Raw genomic sequence first — 26,649 nt, forward strand, 5'->3', positions numbered from 1 at the left:
CTAGTTACGCTTTCCCCCCTTGGCAGCGAGTGCATTTTAGAAAAGGTTAATAGTGAATAAGCCCTAGGATTTGCATGTGCCGCTTCTAAAATACTTAATACTTTAAAGCTACTGTTCCTGTGTCAGGGAGGTCAGCAAGCCCTTAAATCACGGCTTGCTGGGATTACTTCACTTACAATATCCTCTGTAGTTTTTAATTCAATTGAGCTGGTATTTAGCAGCAGATCCATTTGCTTTAACATCAAGGAAGTAAATGCATGGTCTATAGGAAGCTTTCTATTAAAAATTCATTGCAAACTGTGTCCCAAAGCTCTCAGGAGCAAACATCTCTCAGCAGGGCCATTCGGGTGTCTGGATCTGTTTTGCAGTTAAGGGACGGGAACTGAGAGCAGCATGTGGGGAAAGGGACGTGCCATTCATTCATAAATCAAACAACAGAGGCTGGGCCCAATGGGGAACAGGCTGTGACATTTTATAACCCCAGAGTGCCTCCATCTTTGAAAGATCAGATAGTGTTAATATTTGAATTGTGGTAGTGCCTAACAGCTCCAGGGATGGATCAGAACCATACTGTGCCAGGGGCTACCCAAACACAGAATTAAAAGACAGTCCTTGCACCCAGCAAAAGTCAATGGGAGTTTGTCTAGGCAAGGCAAACAATAAGAAATCAGCTCCTGGGCTGGGAGCTCCACGTACAACTCCACTGACTGAGTGAACTTGCATGGTACTCCGAAACTGCAGTGATGCATTTGTCCCAAAGAGTCTTAATCTGCTTGAACGTGAGTGTTTGTGTGATTGATTACACCAGAAAACGGGCTGACATGGGAATGGTCCTTTTTTCATGCAACGGGCCTGCCTCCCTTCTCAGAGCTGCTTTTCTGACAATCAAAACCAAGTCTTTGCTCCCATTAGCCCTTCAGAAGCCAGTAGGCCTCTGAGAGAGGGGACTCAGTTCCATTTCGCTGGGTGCGTCGTCAACAGAATCATCAGCCAGGCTCCAATTGAAGGATGTTTATACACGTCTACCCTGATGTAACACGACCCGATATAACACGAATTCAGATATAACGTAGTAAAGCAGCGCTCCGGGGGGGCGGGGCTGTGCACTCCGGCGGATCAAATATCTTCATTAACGACTTAGATATTGGCATAGAAAGTACGCTTATTAAGTTTGCGGATGATACCAAACTGGGAGGGATTGCAACTGCTTTGGAGGACAGGGTCATAATTCAAAATGATCTGGACAAATTGGAGAAATGGTCTGAGTCAAACAGGATGAAGTTTAACAAAGACAAATGCAAAGTGCTCCACTTAGGAAGAAAAAATCAGTTTCACACATACAGAATGGGAAGAGACTGTCTAGAAAGGAGTACGGCAGAAAGGGATCTAGGGGTTATAGTGGACCACAAGCTAAATATGAGTCAACAGTGTGATGCTGTTGCCAAAAAAGCAAACATGATTCTGGGATGTATTAACAGGTGTGTTGTGAGCAAGACACGAGAAGTCATTCTTCCACTCTACTCTGCTCTGGTTAGGCCTCAGCTGGAGTATTGTGTCCAGTTCTGGGCACCGCATTTCAAGAAAGATGTGGAGAAATTGGAAAGGGTCCAGAGAAGAGCAACAAGAATGATTAAAGGTCTTGAGAACATGACCTATGAAGGAAGGCTGAAAGAATTGGGTTTGTTTAGTTTGGAAAAGAGAAGACTGAGAGGGGACATGATAGCAGTTTTCAGGTATCTAAAAGGGTGTCATAAGGAGGAGGGAGAAAACTTGTTCACCTTAGCCTCTGAGGATAGAACAAGAAGCAATGGGCTTAAACTGCAGCAAGGGAGGTCTAGGTTGGACATTAGGAAAAAGTTCCTAACTGTCAGGGTGGTTAAACACTGGAATAAATTGCCTAGGGAGGTTGTGGAATCTCCATCTCTGGAGATATTTAAGAGTAGGTTAGATAAATGTCTATCAGGGATGGTCTAGACAGTATTTGGTCCTGCCATGCGGGCAGGGGACTGGACTCGATGACCTCTCGAGGTCCCTTCCAGTCCTAGAATCTATGAATCTATGAATCTATGAATAAGTTCAATATAACGCGGTTTCACCAATAACGCGGTAAGATTTTTTGGCTCCCAAGGACAGCGTTATATCAGGGTAGAGGTGTAATTAGCAGCAGTGTGAGAAGTAGGAGGACTCCCTCCAGCTGGAGCTTAAGATCCTAGGGGTGAAATCCTGGCCCCAAAAGTAAATGGCAAAATTCCCATTGACTTCAGTGGAGCCAGAATTTCACCGTAGGTGTTTGCAAGGCCAGTAGATCTTCTTTGGTCTAGTGGTTAAAATGTGTGTCTGGGAGCCAGAAGAATCACCTTCTGTTCTTTACTGTGCTTATACACTGGCTCAGTGTCCTTGGGCCAAGTTCTCCTCCTGTTTACACCAGTGTAATTCCATGGATTTCAGTGGCGCTACTGCTGATTTACACCCACGGCAGCGACAGCAGAATCAGGTACACGTACACACACGTGCCTATTTGGGACCCAATTCTTTACTCACAGACACTGGTATAAATCAGGCGTAACTCCACAGAAGGCAGGCGATGTGTAAAGAGCATAAGGGCGAAGAGAATCGGGCCCAGAAGGTGCTACTTTCTTCACAGCAGTCACAGTGCGTGAGCATTCTGCCTTTTGCCCTAGAATGAATGTTTAAGATGATCTGAAACCCAATCAAAATGGATGATTGTTTTGGCGGGATTTTCAAAAGTATCTAAGTGACTTAGAAGCCTAAGTTCCACTTCTTGAGACTTGTGCTTTTAAGTCAGTTAGGCCCCCGTCATCAGAACTACCCTCCCCCTTCACTACATAACAATGAAGGTTACACTTGCTCCGTGTACACGTTCTGTGTGCAATTGACAGTGAGGTCGAGGGGTTTTTTGAGTGTGGGTCCCATCTGCTTCTTCCCCTCTTTTTAAAAAGACCCTAATGACTGTCAGTCCCTTTTTAGTTCTTAATTAATTTCAGAGTTCAATTGCAAATAGGAAACAAGGCAGCTTTTGCCCTTACGCACATGAATATTACTGTTCCATTTAATGTGGTTACGTGTGGAATGCTGTTATCCATTCCTGCCTGCAATAAAAGCCACATGTTTTTAAAATTTTGCACTTGAAAAAACTTTTAGGAAAGGAATCAAGTATGTTTTGTATGCATGGCATGAGATAAAAACTAGTCATAAATATTCAGAGAACAGTTCGAGCTTTATGCTTGATTTAAACAAGTGAGCACAGGGGTAAGGCCATTCAAATAATGAAAGAATGAAATCCCAACTTTCTTTTAGGAATGTGCTTATGAAGAGAAAATGAACTATTTGTGTTGAAGGGCTATAAAGCACCTAAAGACAGACCAGCCCCTTCGAAAGCGATCAAGGATTGCTAATGGAAATGGGAATTTAGGGGCTGATCCAAAGCCCATTGAAGTCAATGGGTGTCTTTCCCTATGGATTTAAGTGGAATTTAACTGGTGCATAAGGTCTTGAGCTGGGCCCTACGTGAAAGCAGTGAATTTCACGGTTGGGTGGAGACTCCATTAGCCTCAAAGGTGTATCATAAATAACACCACATTCTAACCTGAAATGCATTTGCACCTGCTGTGCCAGATTTTTCTCTCAGGTACACTGGCATAAGTCCAGAGTCCTTGAAATCCACACGGTGATATGTCTGACTCTCAGATACATCTGAGTCTCATTGACTCTGGATGCAGTCAAGATTGTATCAAACCCCCCGCCCTTACAGTCGCTTTGTAGGATGTTAGTGTCAACCAGCCACTGGCATTTGGAACCCCATGATGTCTCGCTCTGTTCACAGCAGGTGTGGTCGACCCAATAGTCAAATCACCAGCAGCCAGGCTATATTAGTACTTCCAGTGTTGTTAGCACTGGGGGTAAAGCAACACTGGGAGATGTCCCTAAAATCCGCACTGTAGACGAGGACCTGTGATGCTGCAAAGGCAATATGCTGAGCCCTCCAAAAAGGGCAAGAAAGAAAAATTCCAAAGGAAAGAAAAAGAGGAAATGTCTGGATGAGAGAAAGGGAAGTGAAAGTCACATGACAACAAAAAAGTACAGCGCAGTCAAAACAAACAGAGTTGTAGTTTATTATTTATAATCCGGTAGCACGTAGGAGCTCCCATCGTGTATCAGGATCCCATTGTGGTAGGTGTCATAGAAACATAGATCAAAAAGTCTGTGCCCCCCTGGCATCCAGTGAAGCAGAGGGGTAGGATCTCGGAACACCATTTGAGGCTGGTGTGGAAATCTGTTGTCCGAACACAATTAGGTCCTGGCCTATACCTAGGATTCCTGGGGGCTACGCTAATACGAATAAATAACGGTAATAATCTTGGACACAGAAAGGACACATAAAGCTAATTCTTGTACAAGCCGGTTGCTATGGCTTTCAGGAAACTGCCCTGGCACAGTGGCCTTGGATGCTATCCACCAGCAGAACATCCGCACCAGCGCAGTCTGCAGCCATCTCCAACAGATTGTGATCTCATTAGATGGCACAAGTCAGGCAGGATTGAGCTGGGTCATTACTTAGTCAGGTGACCCTCAAGGAACACCAAGGGTCTGCTATGACGATAGTTGGTCATTCAGTAGGTGGTGCCTTCCCCTGGGATTCTGCACTCAGCCAGTGCCCCAGGATGCACATGGGGCTGTGGCAGACGCCATCTTTCAGCTGTAACAGTAATTTGCACATACATATCACCTTTCGTCAGAAGATCTCCCATAGCCACACAAAGCTACACCAGTGCTATTATCCTCATCTGCCACATTAGGGAAACAGAAGCTCAGCAAACTTCAGGGATTTACCCAGGATTGTACAACAAATTAATGGCAGCCTCCATTCCCCTGATTCCCAATCCCCAGCTCTAATCACCAGACAATCCTGCCAAGTTATGTCCATAATGGGAGGTAAAAAACCAGGCTCCTGCCTGTGTGAGGTCATTGCACACTCGGTGGCACTTTCCTCAAGAGCAATGGGAGATAATCCCAGTGTTCCGGCCAGATTCCAATTGAATAATCCCATTCTGCTGCCCTAAATCCACCACGCAGTTTCCACGGGATATGGCGTTCTTTACAGCCGTCTCTCAACCATTGCGCAGGAACAATTTGTAGAGCGGGGGGTGCTGAGAGACATTGAACCATCTGTAAAGCCTGTATGTGATGGAAACCACTTTAAACCAGGGGGTGCAGCATAGAATCTCAGGGTTGGAAGGGACCTCAGGAGGTCATCTAGTCCAACCCCCTGCTCAAAGCAGGACCAATCCCCAACTAAATCATCCAGCACCCCCAGAACCCTTAGTTCCAGTACCTATGCTGTTGTGTGGTCAGGAGCGGCGCCAGGGTTTTTGGCGCCCTAGGCGGGGGTCCTTCCGCGCTCCCAGTCGTCGTCGGCAATTCTGCGGCGGGGGGGTCCTTCCGCACTCCCGGTCTTCGGGGCACTTCGGCGGCGGGTCCCGGAGCGAGTGAAGGACCCGCCGCAGAATTGCTGCCGAAGACCCGGAGTGCGGAAGGACCCCCTGCCGCCGAATTGCCGCCAACAGCGGCAAAATGCCGCCCCCCCAAATCCTGGCGCCCCAGGCAACCGCCTAGGTCGCCTAAATGGAAGCGCCGGCCCTGTGCGTGGTGTTGCTGCCTACTAACTAGTTGCCATATTTCATCGCAGAAGTGGCTGCACTGCAGTGGCATAGGGAGGGACCCCTGTGGGCAGTCTGAAGCTTGTAAAGCCCTTTGGGATGGAAGGTCCTCTCGACCAGATTATCAACACGTATAGTAACAGAATACATTGTTCTTCATTCATAGTAACATCACTGAGCTGACAGGTCAAGGGACGAGAATGTGGAAGGACTAAGGAAACCAGCACTAGAGAGATACAATGCTTCAATGTCTACCAATGACTCATTCTCATCAAGGTCACAGGACAAGTCTGGGATTGCATCACAGAACACCGTCTGCTCCCTATAGATGCATTGATTTCACATTCATCCTGACCAGACAATGAACTCTGAGAGAGTCATTTGTGCATGGCGAGAAAGTAAATACCAGTGCAATCACCTAGGCTCCTATGCAACCATCAGTATGACCAAGATTTTGAGATGCAACTAGTGTTCTTGTGTGGCTTAGGCTTGGGGTTTCTAACTTGACATACCTGAAAAGGAGCCTGAATTTCAGTAAATGTTAAGCACCCATCTTCTGAAAAATCAGGCTCCGTTGAGGTGTTTCAAGTTGGTCACCCCACAACGGAGGCTTCTGAAATCACTAGCTACTTTTGAAAATTTTGGCTAGGGTTTGTGGTAACCTGCTGTAGTTATTAGTATCGAACAGGAAGCTCAAATAACTCATGATGTTATAGTTTAATACGGCATCTCGAACATATGTTGTGGCCTCTTCATTGTGGTAGCTGTACAGCACAGAACCAACAAAACCAGCTATGCAACCATGTGTGAATACACCATAGTCATATAACTAGTTTGTGGATGACAGGACACTTAAAAGTTAGAACCACCCAAGAAATGTTTCAGCAAACTTCCAAACCAACCTCTGATGGGTTCAGCCAAAATCATGCAGCCGCCAACACACCATCAGAGCCAAAAATGAGGAAACAAAAGCCATACCTTGCTCTTGCAATATCATATAAAAGTCTTTGATATGCAAGTTAACAAAAATTCAGTCCCCAGCATTCTAATCTAGATGTTTGAAATTTTGAGGAGAGAGGAGACAGGAAAGAAGTGTCCTAAATTACAGGTATTCTCAGATTACTTAGAACCTCCACCTGGGTAAATCATCTATCAAAAGGGGACACTATAATCCCAGATCTGGGCAAGGATGCTTCTGGGAAAGGCATTTTAGGATCCGACAGTAATTGGATCCGATGCTACAAATCAGAAGTCTTGGTGGGGAGAAGAGAGATGGGATTTCAGGGGAAAGATTGACTGCAGCATCAGTGGGTAGCAGACGAGTGAATGTCAATACGTCCAACCTTCCTGCCAGTCGTCAAAACACCCCTATAGTCAGAAACAGTCATCTTCTAAGCCATGTGGGTGCTAAAAGTGAAGCTGTGTGAAACTCAGCCATTTTGGACTCCTAAGAAGGAAAGCATCAGGGTCCATTAGCATAGGCACAGGGTAAGGAATCAGAAGAAGAATGTTTTATTCCTGGCTCCACCACCAACCTGCTGTGTGATTTTGGGCAAATCAGTTAACCTTGCAGTGCCTCAGTTTCCCCATCCATAAAATGAGGACAAGAATATTTTTCACTCTTTCGTAGGCACTTTGAGATCTACAGATGGAATGTGCCAATTGTAAGTATTATTTATTACTCCATAGGGATTCACATCTCTTAAGTTTTGCTTTAAGTGTGGGATTCAGGTAAAACCACAGTTGAATACTAAGACTATTTTGAATTTATATTGCCCCTTTCAGCAAAGGATCATATGGATTTTTCCCCCAAACCCTAAATTGGAACAGATACCACCCAGGATCAGGTCCAGAATCACGGGCCCCAATTCAGGAAACCACTTAAGCAAGTGTTCAATGTTTAGCATGTGCTTAAGTCCCATTGAAGTCAATGGGATTCAAGCAGGTGTTTAAAGTTAAACATGTGTGTCAGTGCTTTTCTGGAGTGGGGTGGACGTGAGCATGTGCTTAAGTGCTTTCCTAAATGGAGGCCTAGCTACTCAGCCCCCCATCAGCTGCCACAAACATTCACAAGCTTTTCAGCCTAGTGCAGCCCAGCGTTGGGTCTGTAACAAAACCTTGGACCATGCAAAGTTTCAGGTTTCATTACAAAAGTTTTGCTCACCTCTAACCATTATGCATATAGTGATTGAAGCTAGAGCCGCTAGATGGATACAGAGAGAGAGAGAGAGAGAGAGAGAGAGGAAGCTCACTAGCTCGCACTAATCGTTAGAGGAGTGCTCTGTTCCTGTATAGCTGTAAATAGTTTGTTAATAGATAAGGTCTCAGTAGCTGGTTTTCAAGTCTGTGTAGCACAGTTCCTGGGCTTAGCATAGGGTGACCAGATGTCCCGATTTTATAGGGACAGTCCCAATATTCAGGGATTTTTCTTATATAGATGCCTATTACCCCCCACTCCCTGTCCTGATTCTTCACACTTGCTATCTGGTCACCCTAGCTTAGCAGGATCAATAAAACTTGTTGGGCACTTAAGTTGCTACCTCTTGCAGCTCTGTACAGCAGCTCTTAACATGGACGACACAGAGACCCATTGCCCATTGCTGTAATGTGTGACTGGGAGGCATAGGCTTAGTGCATGGGCCCTGCGCCGAGCAGGGGCGAGTGCAGAGCCAGAAGTGGGAGATCATTGCTAGAGCAGTAGAGTTTTCTCAATGCGCTGATGATGAGCACAGCATAAGAAGCCTATAGAGAACTAGGCATCTCTTGCCCTGTGGATTCTGCAAGATCGGTCTCTCCCCTGTGGACATTGCTGAATGATATTGACCCCGGATGTGCCAGAATGCTCTGGCCCTAGAGTAACAGAAGCAGCTATTATAAGGATATTGTCACTTTTGTCAAGTCCCTATGCCCCCCCCCTTCAGGCCAGTGTGTGTGATGTGCTCCCCTCTGTGCCCAATCCAGAGGATGTGGGTCCATTCCAGACCCCAACTATAGAGGCTGGCTCTGCAGCCCATGCAGGAAAAGCTCCTGCTTGGAGGTCTTTGGTTCAATCAATCCCGGGTGCGAAGGCCAAGAGAAGAGGCTGCCACACCTGCTTATTGAGAGGCTAAGGACCTTGGGCGAAACGCTGGCCCCGCTGAAGTTAATGGGAGTTTTGCCATTGACATCCCTGATGTGTATTTTTGCCCATATACTGCTTGCCCTTTAAGAATCCCATCAATGTGTCTTCAGGACGTGGACCCAGTTTCTCTATGGTATTTAGGCACCTAACTCCCATTGATTCCTAAGTATCTTTGAGGGTCTGGGCCATGGTCCTTGGAGCTGAGGTGGTGAAACCAACTAGTGTTGTACCCCTCAAGACCCAAAGACAGCAGCCAATCAAGCTCTTGCTGGCTCAGGGGCGAGTCAACCACTCCATCTTGACATCAACTCTCCCCACATTAAAACCACCCCTTCTACTCCCATGATTTTGGGGCTACAGGCCCCCATATTTATCCCCTTCCACTCCCATCCCCTTCCCCCCTGCATTGGACTCCACTGGATTAATCTCTGTTGTTTACAGAGGGTGGTTTCTGTTAACATGGTTATGTTGTTTTAGCACCTTTGAACTGTCGTGCAGAACCCTTAGCGCCTCGGCGAGGATGGGGGGGGGGGAAGGGAGGGGATGGAAGGGGTGCTGTATAAATAACAATGAGTTTATTATTGGTATATGTGGTTTGTCACATCGCCCAGCCTATGATCACTGATCTGTGGGAGGTTTTTCAGCATTTCCTTTAAATTCAGATAAAGTTTGCAATGCAACAGGGATTTCGGGTCAGCTGGTATTTCTTCTGCGGAGGAAGGACAGGTAGAGAACTTGCAAAATGACATTTACAGGCAAAAATCTGTGCTCTGGTTCATCCTAGAAAGGAGGAAGAGAAAGAATGGCGAGAAAATGGCACGAGAACAAGCCAGGCTGCAGGACCAAAACTAGCCATTCAGGGCAAGATCTTCTCCTTTGCACTGCGATAGTGCTTAGTCACTTCTCTCAGAGACCCAGCCTAGGTGTGATACAAGCACAGAACAAAAAGGTAGAATGTAAAACGACCGACTGACTCCAAAAGCAACCCTGGGGAAATTAGGAAACCCAAGACTGGATGCTTGGGATGGCTTTAATAGAGAGCGTTTCAAATGCACTTGGTTCAGTTTGCTGCACAGATCTCTGGGTCATTCTGCTGGAGCAAGGAATGGGTCACTGGTCCAGGAGAGAGAGAGAGAGAGAGAGAGAGTGTGTGTGTGTGTGAAGGGGGGGGGGCACTTTCTACTGAAAAAGTACCATGAGAGCAGCTGTTGTGTACGTGTCATTGATCCCTGTGATATTTAATGTGAGAGCCGGTGAGTAGGATGGGGTGGGGAAGTTGATCTAAACAGAAGGGGGATGTGGGGAAAGGGACTGGAATAAGGAAGGTGAAAAGGTAGAGAACCAAGGAGAGGAGACGAAGACAGCCGGGGCCAAGAGGGGTAACATCAGTGGAGTTTGTATCCAAGGGAATCTAGGGCATTGCCCCACTTTGACAAATATAGTCACTGTGAAAGGACATGTGCCTGCATCCCAATTCTATGCACTGTTCCCAGCTGTTAATGGAACCCCCTCCTTCATCTCCTGGGGGCAGCCACTCGAAGTGCCCCAGACTGTGTAGCCCATTCAAGTGCAGATTGCAAAAAGGCAGTGAGTAGCCAGGAGCCATAATTAACCAAGAGGAAGTTTAATGAGTCCACATTCAGATATGGGGGCTGGCCGTGCTGTGGGCGGGATAAGAGAGGAGGGAAATAAGGCAGAGGAAGAACGAGAAACCGAGAAGCAGAAAAGACCGCACAGGTTGATCCAAAAGAGAAATGAATGAGAGAATGGGAAAAGAAAGGAAAAGAAAAGGGAGAGAGAGAGAACTCAGCAAAGCACGGGAGAATGGGGCGGTCCTGAATGGACAGAGACTTGACAGAAGAGAGTGTTGCAGCTTGGATCGGGGACAATTCTAACTGGCCTTCCTTGGTTTTTTAACCCACCAGGCCCATTTGTCGTCAGTATCTGATGCTTACACACATGCTCCAGGTGTAGGAATAAAGGTGGGATTTTATTCTTGGTCACTATGCCATGGGATCAGCACCCACAATGGAAGGAAAGGCAGCACCGGTAGAGGCCAGAACAAAGCCTCCGGGAGGGAGTCGCACGGGGTGTCCAGCACTCTACTGTGTGTGGCAAAATGGAAAGAGATACTAGGCAGCCGGCCGCAAAGCACACTGAGATCTATGGAAAGCCTCCAGTTGACTTTAACGAGCTTTGGATCAGGCCTTTGGGGCAGACAGGAAGGGAGACGGGCTGGGCTTCTGATGCAGAAGTCTTGCCCGGTTTCAACAGGATAGCCTGCATTTACTGTACGCTCAGAACGCAGGGTAAATCTAACCTAGCTCCAGTCGGGGCTGGACACGCTGCCTGACTCACAGACAGCATCATTCCCACTTGATACCATTGAAGTCAGCTGCATTTTTATAGAAGGGCAACATGTGGCCATAAAACTCTCCAGGGCCCAAAGGGTTCCTCTAAATTCCCCTTCGCCAACATTTCCCACTCGCGCTGGTCCTGGACGGGGTTCCTGCATTTAAGATTCTAAGGCCAGACGGACCCGTTGCGAACCCGTATAACCCGGTCCAGGTCAATCCCTGGATGAATTCCTGTTTGAATGAGAGCAGGTCTTCAAAAAAGACAAACCCCATCCAATCTCAATTTTAAACCTGACAGTGACGGAGAATCCACCCCAGCCCTTCGGAAGTTGTTCCAATGGTAAATCGCCCTCTCTGTTGAAAATCGGCGCCTTCTAGCAGGGTAACCAGACTTCCTACTTTGGGTGTAAACTTATTGCCACCGGCGCCTGGAAGGAATATGTGGCCCCATGTATAGCACTGTGCAATTGGCTAGCTGCATTATTGAGGGGTCACGGGCAGGGTAGCTGGCTTGTGGGATCAGTGATCAGTGGGCTGAACAGGTCTTCAACTACACTAACTGCAATGGGCCCTTATCTTACACTGATTAGTAAGTAGCTTACTCCTCATTGAAAGCAGCGGGACTAGCCGCCGAGAGCTACTACTCAGTGTGAGTCAAGATGGAAGTTTCTGGCCCACCCGTGTCTCAGATCAGTAGCTACACATGTGAGGAAAGCGATCAGGAACCTGCATATGGTTCCGTGTCCCCGCGCATGAGCAGACTGCATGTGCACCGAGACTCACTGTTTTCTTCCAGGCACTCAACCACTGTTCCAGAGTGATCACACAAGTTACAAATTAAACCATGAAATCGCCAGCAAACACAGCTCATTAACTCGGCCTAAAAGCACAAGGCAGAAAGAGCTAAATAAAGTCATTAATTAGGACCGTCTGGAAAACCATTTTCCAGCACCCCGGCCTTCTAACCACAGTAGATTCCACTGCCGGCGTGTCACTTAGTGTAACTGATTGTTCCTTTTTCACACTTAAAAATAAAATCTCCATTTTTTTTAAAAAGCCTGTTCTGGTCAGGAGTCCTGTTTAATTTCCCTTTGCGCACAGAGTTCCTGGCCAAATAGCTGATTTCGATGAACCGATCACAACGTCGCAGCTCAAGGCCGTGGCTAATCAGGACCTTAACAATGACTAGAGCATGGCTGGCTAACAGGCAATGTGTTACCAAACACGTTTCACGGATGTAGGCATAAATAAAACAAAGATTTGTGCAAAAACAAGGTTCGGCTTTGCTTTGAAACAGAACAGACCAAGTTTCCAATGGGCATAATTTGAATCCTTACCCAGGTGTACAAGCCAAAACCTGCAGGTGTGTGCAATAGGTGTGCGCAGGGGTGTGCAATAGGTGTGTGCAATAGGTGTGTGCGGGTGTGTGCAATAGGTGTGCGCAGGGGTGTGCAATAGGTGTGTACAATAGGTGTGTGCATAGCTCACCTAATCAGTTCCCTGCCATTGCAGCGGCTACCCTCAGGCACTGGTGGCCCCTCGGTGTCTATTGTTTTCTGCCTGTGGCATACAACAATGTAATCTCCTGAAGATGAAATACTTTAAGTAAAGCCATTAGGATCCATACAGGGGTATCTGGGTGAAGCGTAATGGCCTGTGCTGGACAGGAGGTCAGACGAGAGGATCTAACGGTCTCTTCTGGCCTTAAACTCTAGGAAAAAATAATGTAGCAGGTTGGGTGACGTGGATGGCTCAGGGGACAGGGAGTCTCTTGGTTAGGTGGCCTGCTCAAATCCAGCCCTAGTCAATAGTGACCCCGAATTGTTACCATCACAAGGCCTTTGTGAAGTGTGTTTGGTGGGGGTCAGGCCAGTTCACAGTGCCCACGCTACAGACATCAGTGCAACTGGAACCAAATGTTGGCAACCCGCACAGAATGGCCCCAAAATGACTGGGCCAGGCAGACCGTCTCACCCCAGAAGATGGCTTCTCCAGGTCAGGAGCAAGGCACATTGGAAAAGCAGTCATTTGGGGCCTCTTCCTTTGTGGTGCTAAACCCCCTGTGACTCTCAGTCATTGTATTGCTGAGGGACAGTGCACGCCAGGTAAAATAGTTACATAACAAGTCCCCCTTGGTTGCCAGCAAGGATAGCCCCTGGAATCTTCAGCACAACAAGCTGCCCCCTCCCACTCAAGTTAGAGGAGCAACTCCATTAGCTGCCTGGTAGCAGTAGTAGGCTCTTAGTCTCTGTGTGCATCAGCCAGTAGAGGGGAATATGACACATGTTCCACATGCAACTTTTGAAATGACTAGTTATTTATAGGCCACTGCTGTCCAGCAGTTTGCATTGACAGGAGCAGCAGAGATCCCTTTTGTAAGAACGTCACGCAGAGGTCGAGCGGTTTCAGTTTCACACGAAAACCTAGCGCAAGCTGCCAGAAGTAAGTTTGTCCTGAGCACACCAAGTTGCTGTGGCAGCTGCTAGTTGACGGAGCTCTCCCCAGATGTCTGACTCAGTCCATCCATCCTCCCCTTTTAAACCACATGGGGAAAAAACTTTTTCAGAAGGGATTTCTATTGCTGACACTTTGCTCTTCTCTAGCATCACCTCTCTGGGGACCTCAAAGGGCCAGATTCTGACATCCTTGCTTAACCTGAGTACAGCCTTGCTCTGTGAGCGCTGCCACTGTTTTGCTCCTCCTAGCATGTTTGCTTGTGAATGAATCATCTCTGCACTGGAAACACCCTTTTCCAGATAAAAATTCAACAATTGGGCATAGCCCCTAGGGAAAGGCAGTGTGGTCTAGCAGATAGAACACTTGTCTGGGATTCAGGAGTCCTGGGTTTTATTCCTGGCTGTGCCACTGACCTGCTGGGTGACCTTTTGCAAGTTACTTCCTGTCACTGTTTCCCTGCTATCTTTTGTCTGTCTTGCTTATTTAGATTGTAAGATCTTCAGGCAAAGACCATCTCTTGCTATGCATATGTACAACACCTAGCACCCTGGGTCCCCAATCTCGTCTGGGTTCTCCAGACACTAGCCTAATACACAGAAATAATAATAAATTACCTTTCCAATGACACATGGAATGATCTTTAACTCCTAAAAGAGCTCAGTGAAGGAGCTCCCAGGGAATTTATTTGACAAAAGTAGCCTCTTTTTCTGGTTGTAAATTGTCTTCCCGCTGCTTCGGATTTTTCGATTGATTTGTTATTTGGAATTATTGACCAGCTTCATTTCTATGAATAATTCTTGGCTTGCAGATTTTTTACCGGTATTCGAAGTTGGAGCAGCGTCTTGCGTTTTGACTAGGCAGAGGTCACATGGTGTTGCTTCCGATCCCTGACTGGATGAATGTATTTCTTAGTATCAGGTTACCGGTACAAATGCTCACATTTACCATTCAAAAGTTGTTATGCTCTAAATGCTCCCTAAATAGAGCTGGTTCAGCAAACACCCATGCCAGCAAGATTGGTTGCTCTAAAATATTTGTGGCAAGCAATTGCACAGGGGACTCAGGCTACTATCTAACACAGCACGTATGCATCAATTGACGCACATAAATGTTTCCATTGACTTCAGCCTCACATGCTTGAAGTTATGCATGCGAATAAGTGTTTTGCTGGATCGTGGTGGCTTTGAACACAGACAAATCAAATGCACAGCTATTTAGTGAACATTCATTAATCAATTTTGTTGCTGTTCACCCAGCTCTAACTAATAGTGTAAAGAGGGTTTCAGGTCTCCCTGTTTCATTCAAAGTTCCCAAGCCATGTGATCATCTCATTGGATGAACTCATTTTGCAGAAGTTTCTCACAAAGTTTGTGTGCAAACAGGAGGCGTCTGTCTGCCTTGGTCAGCTGTCTGAGACGACGGCTAAAACTCAGACTCCCAGCCTCAACCTAGACAGGGGGAGAGCAAATAATGCAGTTCAGAAACAGGTTAGGGCTGGAACGGATAGAAATGGAGAACTTGTCCAGACAAAATGGTAGTGGCTTTTTTGGTCTAGCGTGAGCACTCTGACGCTGCGGTAAGAGTTTGCATCTTATCTGTAACATGCAGCCTCAGCTGGTTCCTGGGTTCTCAAGCACAGTTTTGTATCTGTCTGAAGTTCTCGTCTGAACCTCAAAAACTGGAAGAGATAATGTGGTTTTTGAGAATATTTTGAGATTTTCTACTAAAACAGAAGGGGGGAGGGGCTCCTTGTGAGGAAGGTGAAGAAACTGGCAGAGGTTATGTCCACACTGCAGTCGGGAGACGTGACTGCAGCACATGTAGACACACCGGACCTAGTGTAACTAGCTAGTTCTAGTAACCAGAGCAGTGAAGCAGCCACTCAAGTATGTACTCCAGGTCCTGGCCAGGTGGGCTAGTCTGTGCAGCCCCCTGTGCTGCTCCAATATCATCGCTATTGTTATGCACACTGGATCAAAGCTGGCTTGCATACGTCTCCACATGCTGCTGTCACGCTTCCGGCCTGCAGTCTCGACACACCTAGGGACTCGGGAGGTCTGGGTCCAATTCACAGCTCTTCCATAGACTTCCCAAGGTCTGTGCCTCAATTCCCCCCTCTGTAAAGCCGCGAGGACAATATTTCTTTTGTCTATTGATTGCTGCAAGCTCTTCAAAGCAAGGACAGTTTAGGGTGTGTCCACACTACAGAATTCATTTGAGTGTTCCGCCCTCGAGTTACTTCCCACACTACTGGGTGTACAATGGAGCCCTGATCTCAGTGGGGGCCTCTGGGCACTAGGTTCATAGAACTTTCCAGTGTTCAAGATAGGCCATGCTCACATTCTTGACATTTCAATTCCCGGGATAATGAAACTAAAACATTTCAGAGCCATCTCTGCCAGACGCTGAACTTCACTTCCACTTCCACTTCGGTCAGTGGGAATTTGAGTTTCCTAGATTCTCACAGGATCAGGCCCTGTATCTATAAATAGACAGGAATCGCTTTGCACACCGCTGAAAAGCAGCCCCCCTCATTCGAACCACAGCAGCTACAGGTCAGATTCTACTGAAGCCACTGGGGGGAGTTTAGAAAGACAGAACGTAATTCCCAATGTATAGAATTTGGCCAGGACACCTGAGTTAACATCCCCACCCTTGTGAAAAATGACATATTCGGTGTCAAACCCATGGTGCAGTATTGTTGGAGGTGCCATCCTTCAGATTAAACCAAGCGGTCTTCTGACAAACACCTATCAGGGATGGTCTAGGAATACTTAATCCTGCCTCAGTGCTGGGGGATGGACTCGGGGACCTCTTGTGTCTTCCAGTCCTACCTTGCTATGATTCTGTAATATCCGCTGGCTGTCCAGGTGGAAAACAGAAATCCCAGAATGCTTTTCAAAATGAATAGGGGATCACCCTAGGGTCCTGACCAATATTCCTCCTCCAGTAAAGCCAGTTGCAATGTTCCAGGCGGCACACGAGCTATTGCTGAGTGCACCATGTATGGGGGCAGCCTTGCATTTTGTCTAACTAATCCCTGCATTAGGTTCATTGAATTCACTGCTCTGAGCCACCTAGACACTGGTCTGAACCAAAACTCCGGATCCAAACACCTCCAATATTTGTGGGTGTTCAAAATCGGAACCCAGATCTAGATTCAAATTCTGCAGAGGGCTCCCTAACTTGAAAGGGGTCCCAACCATCCCCCTCTCCTCATCCCCCAGATCTAAACACCACCAAGCATTGGGGTGATGGAAATGTGGCTCTAGATTTTTAAGGCTTAAGGCCATCTCTGATTGTCATCAGGCTGAGGCCAAACCAGACAAGCTCTGGCAGCAGGTCAAATCACAGGAAAATCTAGGTCTCGTCTACACTAGGGATTAGCCCCAGTTCCAGACACTGACATAGCTGGCCCAGTGCACAGTGAAGACAAGGTAAGCCATGATTTGCAACCCTGCTCAAAACTGGGGTGAGCTCCATCACTGAAGATCACAGTGTTCCTGGTCTACGTTAGAGGTTTGCACTGGTCCAGCTACACCAATGTGTGGCCACTTTTAGCTGGGCTGGGAAAAAATTGCCAGTAGAGAAGAGGCCCCTGTACCAGATCAACACCCACCCACGAGCAGCCGTCGGGAAAGCAAATTCTTGCTCTGTTTGAAGTGGAGAATAAGAGATTTTTTGAAAGCTGGGGTAGGAGCTTTGCTCTCAAAGGCAGCTTTTGCATTCTTCAGCTGACTGCTAGGTTGCTTCAGAACATACACATGAGAAAGTTTGTGGTCTAGCCATAAAATCCTAATCCCCTTCTAATAAATTCAAACAGCATTTATGCATTATACTGATGTTCTATAATGTTCTTTCAGAATGAACAGAGATGATCCTTGAGCACCTCTAGAACTGATATTAGAGGGATTAAGGTAGGGGAGTTTAAACATAACATATAGGTTTTGATTTAAAAAAATTACCATATTTGGGACTGAGCCTGAAAAACTTTCACTCAAACGAGTTGTTCCGTTAACTTCAGTCATGCAAGAAAGGAACATTCCTGTAAGGGTTGCAGGAGTGGGCCCATTCCTCTCCAGGGTCCCTCCTTTCAAGAGACATCACTAATTTTCATCCCAAAGTTCCACACGGTTGTGGCATCCCTTCACTTTTGTCACTGAAAATAATTTGCATCAGAAATAAAGACGCATGAAACTGAGATTTCAGAACAAGCCATTTATGTGACATGAAGGCATTCCCACGGCAGCTGAAGTTTCTTGTATGAATAATTTTTTTAGTGTCCCTCATTCTGGGGCTTTGTCACACATGGGGTTAGAGTCTCATCTGGCGTGAATTGGTTCAGCTTCATTGACTTAAACAAGAGTTTTGCCGATTTGCACCCGCTAACAATCAGGCGCAGAGACTGTACCTTTCATTTCGATTTTAGCAGGTTGAGAGGCATGACTGAGTCCATCCTTCCAAATGTCTACCCGACATTTTTTCAAAACACAGTTTCAATTAAAACAATTTAAAAGAAAACAGATTAAACAGTCCCTTCTGATGTTTGCAACCTAAACATGGCAGCATCAAGCTGTACTACAGGAGAACCAGGAAGGTGAAACTGACAAGAAAGAGAAACGTGCAACTGACAACAAGCAGAAAAGTGAAACCTATTGATCCAGCTTCATTGTCCAAACTACACCTCTACCCCGATATAACGCGACCCGATATAACACAAATTCCAATATAATGCAGTAAAGCAGTGCTCCGGGGGGGGCAGGGCTGCGCACTCTGGCGGATCAAAGCAAGTTCGATATAACGCGGTTTCACCTATAACGCGGTAAGATTTTTTGGCTCCCAAGAACAGCGTTATATCGGGGTAGAGGTGTAGATGCAAAAAGAAAATAAACTACATTAAAAATGACAAAGAAATCAGATTCTGAAAATTCTTGCAGTTTAAAAGGTACCTATCAATACACAGATAAGGAAGTTTTAAAATATGTGCATGTGATTTTTAATGAGGGTCTAACACACTCTGATGTGGGTAGGTAGCTATAACATATAGAAACCCGTCTGATGTTGAGAAAGGTGGGCAGAGAATAACTGCTCTGTGGGCCATATACCAGATGAATCTTTATGGCAAAGGCCCTAGCAATGAAACCAGGCATATTTAAAGTCTCTGGGCCTGGTTCCCATTGAAATTGGTGGGTGTTCTGCCATTGACTTCAATGGAAGTAGGAGCTGGGGCCATTGCTGGTTCGCTGCAGGTTGGCAGCTTTGCTGAGTTTTATGGAGAAACAGAGGGCTCATTCCCTGGGCGGGATTTTCCAAACCTACCCAGCCCTAATAAAAAAAGGTGTTTAATTACAGGGTTCAATGCGAATGGGCACAAAAGCGGCCAATAAAACGCAGCATTGTACAAAGGAGTGGCAGCGTAAGGGCTTAATTTTGGAACGGCACATCTGATTTATTCTTTACGCTTTTTGGCTAGTGCTGTCCCTACCTCCTTCTAATGAGGGAAAATGGCAGCGGTATTTCAGGAATCCCTGCTAAGTAGTTTATTCCTGACTTACAGTCAGTGAAATCACAGCACTGTGATCTGTCCTTAAATTATCTCCAGGCCTATGCTTTGAGTTTAAAGAGAACTGCACAGTCTGTGCAGGCAGTTTAATGTCTGCCAGTCGGCATTTGGCCATCCCAGACATTTGGAGAGTAAGGCCAGGGCTGCTTTCATTGGTGAAAAGGGGTTTGAAATCTCTGCTATGAGAAGATGGATTTTCCGTACAAGTCTGATGTTGGGAGTGGAGGGTGCTCGACACTTCACAGGCCCAGCCCCACTGTGAACTCAGACACGTCCGAATTCTGTAGATAACATAACCAGAATGAACTCCCTCTGTCTTTCCAAGGAGTTAGGCACCGAAATGCCTTTGAGGATCTGGGCCTCCGTGAATTGCAATGTACAGTTCTGGTTACAGTTCCTGATCCTACAAACAGGCACATGCGTGATTTTATTTAGTTCCATTGACTCATGTGCATTTTCAGCACTGAGCTCATAGGGAGACATGTGGAGAAGGGGTCTGAGCAGAGACCCGGGACCTAGGTGTTCCTACCTTCTGATCTTGATTCCCTGTACTGCCTCTGACATCACATAACCTCTGTGTAAGGAAGCACAGGAGGGCTACAAAAGATCAATGTTTAGTTCCAGTCACATGTCATGAGGCAGGGGTACAAAACGTGGCCCCCACGTCACATGGCGGAGGTCAGCCTCTACTTGGTACAACCCGTGCCTCAGTTTCCTGTGGGGATGTAAAGTTCCATGAGAGGGTAAGGGTCACGATGGGACACTTGCCTGGCAATAAATCATGGCCTTATGTAAGGCCCCCTGGTGGTTATATATATAAGATGGGGCCTTATGTAAGGCCCCCTGGTGGTTATATAAGATGAGGCCTTATGTAAGGCCCCCTGGTGGTTATATGGGATGGGGCCTTATGTAAGGCCCCCTGGTGGTTATATAAGATGAGGCCTTATGTAAGGAACAATTGAACCAATCGGTGTGGGGCTATACATGTGATAAACACATGATTCTCCTTCTTGTCCAATCGGTAGATGTGTAATTATAGCCTAATTGTGTTATGTAATGTTGAGAAAGACTATAAAAGAAAGCTTGTAATAAACAGATTCAGAGTCAGCTTGCAACCACATTGGTCGTGTGTTTTATCCGCTCCGAATGGAACCCCACAGTTTCCCCAGCAGCAAAAAGGGGGAGAACCCTCCTTGACTGACACTGAGGCTTGTGAAGAAGTTAATTACTCAAGGATGCAAAGTGCTGGGGGTGTGCGAGGGTGTTATTATTCCTAAAAGAGGATTGGAATGTATTTCCGGTTTTATTCATTTGTACAAGTATTTTAATATTTGTATTAAAAGGATTTCCCCCCAATTTTCATTATTTTTTGTTCCTTTTTTCCCTGGTGATCACGGAAAGCCTCTTCCCCAGTCAGATTCATCCGATTAACAAGGCTTAATTTTTCTTCCTAGAGCATTATTCATTTCAACCTCGTGCACCATAGGTGTACAATAAAATGGCAAGTCCTTCAGCTTATTAATTATCTTGTCACCCCTCTGCTGAGCAGTAGCAGATTTTGGAGCACTGTAGGTTGTCTCTTCATTGGAGGAGAAATCAGTGACACACAATCTGGGTGTATTCTTAGAACAACTTGTTTTAGACTGCATACAGCAGTCCTTGAACAGGGATGGTCACAAACAGCATGCAGGCAATGCCCTCTTTCAAGAATCCCAGCCATAACACTGATGCCCAGTTTCCAGGGAGCAAGAATTGACTCTAAAGAGTTTAAGGCAGAGATCAAACTTCCCAGCTGCTTGCCACAGCTCCCCAAAAGAAACAAAATCACAAAACTGACAACAACGCAAGCATGTCTTCAGAACCCGATCAGTGCGCCAACACTAAGAACTTGCAAGACTATGTTTCCCTATGTTTACCAGCTTCACCTGGTAAGTCCCGTCATAACAGCATTTACATAGTAACCAACGGCAGCCTAGCATTTTACAGACAAATGAAAGATACAATCTTGCCTCCAAGCAACTTACAAACTCAGTCCCGTATTGTGAACCACGCAGGTGGCCCCCTGCACCTGCGCAGACCCTCACTGAACGCTGGTTCTAGGCCCTGTGGTGCTCCAGGCAAGGGCACAAGAGACCGAGCCTCCTACGAATAATTTTATTAACGTCATGGCTGGGTTTGCAAGCTCAGGCTGTACAAGCCCAACTTTGCTCCCATCAAAGGTAAAACTTTCACTGACTTCAAAGGAAGCAGGATCATGCCTCCCATATATGTCTGCTCTTCTTGGCACCCTCCAGCACACAGCAATATTATTAAGTCCCTTGTGTTTATTTTGTTCCCATAACTGTAGTGGTTATTGTAATGTTTCAAGAGGGTTGGAGAGTACCCCAAGCACTCCCCGAAGGCTTATTCTCAGATAGAGTGGATTTGGCAGGGAACAAACAGCTGAAAACAGAAATGAAAGGCGATTCCAGCAAATTAATCCATATAAACTCTCAGCTACTTTGGTGCGTTCTTACCTCCCCCACAGGAGCATTGTGAGGACTAATTGGGGAAGGTTGTAAATCTGTAAGAGCCCCAGGTACTGTGTTACACATCTTGGAAAGGAGTGGAGTGCTCAGTTCTCAGTTGTTCTGCTTATCAGTACTGTGCCCATAGACAGCACTTTTTCTGGATCTCAAACTGCTTTACAGACATGGTACTCCTGCAACACAGGTCAGTCCAATCACCCCCATTTTACGCATGAGGAACGGTCAGTGATCAGTCCCAAATAACAGAGTGACGCAGCAGCAAGGCTGGGAACAGACCCCAGGGAAGGACTGCAGTGTCTTGCAGCTATGCAATAGCCATGAACTGCAGCAGTTGTTATTAGTATTGTGCTGTGCGATATCCATAGCCTGCACGGCACTTTACAGCCAAGCATCGATAAGGGGCCTGATTCCGATCTCCCTGGCGCTGGTGGTTTTCCACAGGTATAATTCTCCTGACGTTGATGGAGTTACTTTGGATTTACCCCAGTGTAAGTATGATGAGATCTGGGCCCTAAACAGGCAAAGAGCCTGGAAAACAGGATGCAGCAAAAAGGAGCTCAGGCCCTGTGGATGTGGACTAAGCAGACTGAGGATGTATAAGTCAGAGTCAAGTCTGGTCTATTACCATAGCTCTCAGCACTCCCACCAGTCGGTTTTGATTTTGGTAAGTTATTTTGTTAACAATAGCCATGTTTTGTTGTGAAATCACATCCCCATACAGCTAACACCACAGGCCACTTACCAAATAACCCATGAAGCCCAAGGATGACTGGGCAGCATAACCTCTCAAGCGTGCCTGCTCCTGAGGGATGTCATTTCTTTTCATGTCAAAACTGCCTGCACTCCACCCCAAAGCAGCCTCTTCTTCACTTTTATTGCGGAGAAGAAATTTACATCAGAAGGAATCATGAAACTGACGTTACGGAGAGAGTTGCTCACCCTAAACAAACAAATCCGCACAGCATCTGGAAGTCTCCTCACATGAATAATTTTTATCTCCCTCGTTTTGAGGGGTTGTCACACGCTGGGTCAGCTGGTGTGAATCGGCAGAGCTCCTCTGACATACAAGGAGTTACACCAGTTTACATCAGCTGAGGATCTGGCCCAGTGATTGTCTCCCTCACTTGGGTACTGGGAAGTTGAGGGGTACGGAGACTATAAGCCACCTGACTGGACAGCGCATCAAAAATCACCCCCACCACCAGCAATAGTTCATGCCTTTCTCTTCAGGGTTGAGTTTTATTTCTCTGAAATCAAAACAGTTCAGCGCTACATAAATCAAACAGGTAAATCAGGCCCTGCCTCCTGCTGGAGCCTTCCTGCTTCCTGCAGGTATCACTCTTATCTAAGGGCCAGCTGACCGGCAGCCTCTCAGGTTATGTCTACACTGCAATAAGAAACCCAGGGCACCAAGTCTCAGAGCCCAGGTCAGCTGACCTGGGCTCATGGGGCTTGGGTTGCAGGGCTAAACATAGCAATGTAGACAGTCAGGTTCAGGCTGGAGCCTGGACTCTGAGATCCGCTGTCCTCACTGACCTGAGCCAGCTGCTGCTGGTCTTTTATTGCAGCAAAGACCTACCCTCACTGGACACAAACTCATCACTTGGGAGGCAGCTAGTCAATTGCAAAAGGGGTGGAGATGAAACCCAATTCCCTTAGAGGGCCCTCCTGCCTTGTGGCAGAGGGTAATGTTGAATGAGGCTAATTTTTCAGTATCTCCCTTCACGATCAATTTCAATAAAACACTTTTTGCCTCCCCTACTCCATGTTGGTTGTTTTTATATTTTCTTTTATTTAATAAAAACTCAAGTAATACATTCCTCATGCTCCCACTGTGCTCACTTCTTCCCGGGAGAATGGAAAACCATTTAATCATTTCTAAATATGTTTATATTATGGAAAATTGTAGATGCTTTGACTGTCCCATTCCCTTCAAAAATCATGTTTTTAAAAAAGACAAGGGAGGAATGGAGAGGAAGGAGGGCCTAGTGGTGAAAGCACTGGCCAGGACTCAGGACTAGAGCAGGCTGACATTTTTTGGCCGGAACTTTTTGTCCACTGAAAAATGCAGATTTGGGTCAATCAAAACATTTTGCAATGTCATATCGAATTGGCTGACTTGTTTTGGTTGAAAAAGAAACCAACCAACAATCATTCCAAACAAGTCAAAACGTTTTAATGTTGCTATTCAAAACAACTTACCATTTCAAAATTTGCTTCTATTTTATTTTTTAACCAATTAAAAAACTCAAAAAGGAAACCAAACATTTCATTTTGGGTTGAGCAAAACATTTCATTCTTTTTTTTTTCTTTTCAGTATTTCAGATTGGCCAGGGAACCAAAAAAAAAATCAGTTTTTTGCACAGCTGTATTCAGAAGATCTAGGCTCAGACCTGGTTCTGCCAGACTCCCTGTGACTTTGGGCCAGTCACTTGTGGTCAGTTTGTTTGTCTCTTTAGATGGTAAGCTCTTTGGGACAAGGGACTGTCTTTTCTTTACTGTCTGTCTGTACAGTACTTGACACTATATCACCCCCATCCTGATTACTACATAGTAGGGTGACCAGCCAGCAAGTGTGAAAAATCGGGACAGCAGGTGGGGGGTCATAGGAGCCTATATAAGAAAAAGACCCAAAAATCAGGACTGTCCCTATAAAATCGGGACATCTGGTCACCCTACTACATAGTGCAAATAAATAACAACAATAATGATACCATAAGTCCCTGTCTTGTTTCTTTCAGTATAATCCCTCCCCCCTCATTACTAATTCACACACTATTGTCTCTCTCTTGTTTTTCCCGATGTTTATGCTAAACTTTAAAATCGCAAGGGGGACATATCTGGAATCAAAACGGCAGAAAGCTCTCATCCCAGCTTCAGTGAGAGCTTACCTGGGTGACTGTCACCCAGCGAAGAGCAGTCATCCACATTTTAAGGCCAACAGTTTCAAAACTGGCCGTTCATTTGGGAGTACAGAAGGCCTTCGTTTTTAGGAGCCCAATTTGACACACCTCGCTTTGATTTCAAGAGGTGTTGAGAAAGTATGGAGCAGGGGGTCTTCAGCAACTCTAGAAATTAGGATCTAGAACATCTCAAGATGAGGCACCCAAAATTAACGGATCCTTCTGAAACCTTGGCCGTAGCCTTTTAAACCCATGTTAGAGTAGACCCAGAGGAGCTAGTCAAAGTAGTTGATGGAGCAGGAGCAGGGACAGCAGCTGAGCTGGGGGATTTATAGCCAAGAAGTAGCACAAGTGAGAAATCTACCCTGATAGGGCTTTAAAAGGCTAAGGCCAAGTTTTCAAAAGAGTCCACTAATTAAGGGTGGGTCAGTATTTGCAGCCTCCGTGGGAAAGGAACTGATGGGAGGAAGTGGGGGAGGAACAGGTACAGGGGAACAGCCAGGGGACTTATTGCTCAGAAGAAGCACAACAGAGATACGTCCCTTCCTCTCCAAAACAGGCTTGCAAACACTGACCTACAGCCAGGCACAGGCAATAACACTAATGATAATAATACGACGATATCACACTTAGGGCAATCACACCTTGGTCTGTTACTCAATGCTGACCACTATTTGACATCCAGCAACCCCCTTTTTCCTCTCCCCTTGTGAGGTGTCCATAAACGGCTTCCTTGCTGCTTGGTTAACAGCTTGGCCCATGGTGCGATGACCCAGATCCTCAGAGGTATTTAGGCATCTAATTCCCATTGAAAACAATGGGAGAGAGATGCCTAAATATCTTTGAGCATCTGGGCCTGGGCTCATTAGCTGAGCACAGCCAGGTGTAGCCTGTAGCTCCCCTACCCTGCCTGCCTAACCCCAGGCCTTTGGCCTGACACTCAGAGGCTTTAACAGATTTCTCAGACCTCCACGATCTCGAGACTTTTAGCTGCATTGCAACTGTGCAAATGGCATTAACTAGAACGTAGCAGGAAGAGAGCGATGGATCTTCGCCAAAGAGCAGAAACTGAAGGGACGGGGCTGAGAGGAAATTCGAAGGCTTTGCAAATTCCTGTTATCTACTACACTTATGTGGGTGATTTGTGTAACTGACCAAATCAGTGCAAACTGCCAATAGTCCAGTTGACTAGACAGTGCAGTGTCGTTAGCTTCCTACATCATCCAGTCGGGGAAAAGGAGTTTTCTTCTTATAGCAGATGTACACTAAGTTCCCTGGGTTCTCACAGGCCATCCAGAATGGCAAATCAAAGTTGCCAGTCAAATACGATCATTAGTCTGGAGTCATATTCTTATTAGATAGGCTCTTGAGGGAAAGGGGTTGTTTTGGGGCTAACACTCCCACAACTTTTGGGGTTTCAAATTCCAGATCCTAATTTTGCAACCAGAGTTAGATCCCCACCTTGCAAACATTCCTGTACTTAAATTTACTACTGAGAGTAGTAACTTCTTTGCAGTATCAGAGCCTACCTTTCATTATTATTTATCTAGTGCCTTTGATGGGCATCACACGTTACACAAACATAGAAGACTCAGCCCCCACCTGTATGAGTTTACAGTATAAGACCTGGATCCAGCCAACCCTTCCACATATGCTTAACGTTAAGCGTATGAGTGTGTGCCGGACGGACACCTCACAGCAGGACTGCTGTTCCCATTGGAATCAGTGGGAGTTTATCACTGACTTCAATGGTAGCAATATCAAACCCTACATCAAACTGATGTTTCACCAAGGAATGGCAATAGGCCAAAATGAGCAGAGTGAAGGGGAAGAGAGGCAGTGGGAGTGCCCATTAAATAACATTATCTGGAGTGGAGTGTATGTGTCACTGGACTGGAGGCACTACACTACAGTCATGCACAGAGCGAGTCCTTTCTTGCCCGCTACACCTAGGGTGACCAGATGTCCCGATTTTATAGGGACAGTCCCGATTTTTGGATCTTTTTCTTATATAGGCTCCTATTACCCCCCACCCTTGTCCC

At 46.2% G+C, this 26,649-nt stretch overlaps 1 protein-coding gene across 1 annotated transcript in view; it reads right to left on the bottom strand.

The window, feature by feature from the left end:
• The window catches only part of RUNX3 (RUNX family transcription factor 3), a 116,882-nt gene that overhangs the window by 69,266 nt on the left and 20,967 nt on the right, over positions 1-26,649 (bottom strand).

The sequence above is a fragment of the Emys orbicularis genome, chromosome 23 (genome assembly GCF_028017835.1).
Source record: "Emys orbicularis isolate rEmyOrb1 chromosome 23, rEmyOrb1.hap1, whole genome shotgun sequence".
NCBI lineage: Eukaryota > Metazoa > Chordata > Testudines > Emydidae > Emys > Emys orbicularis.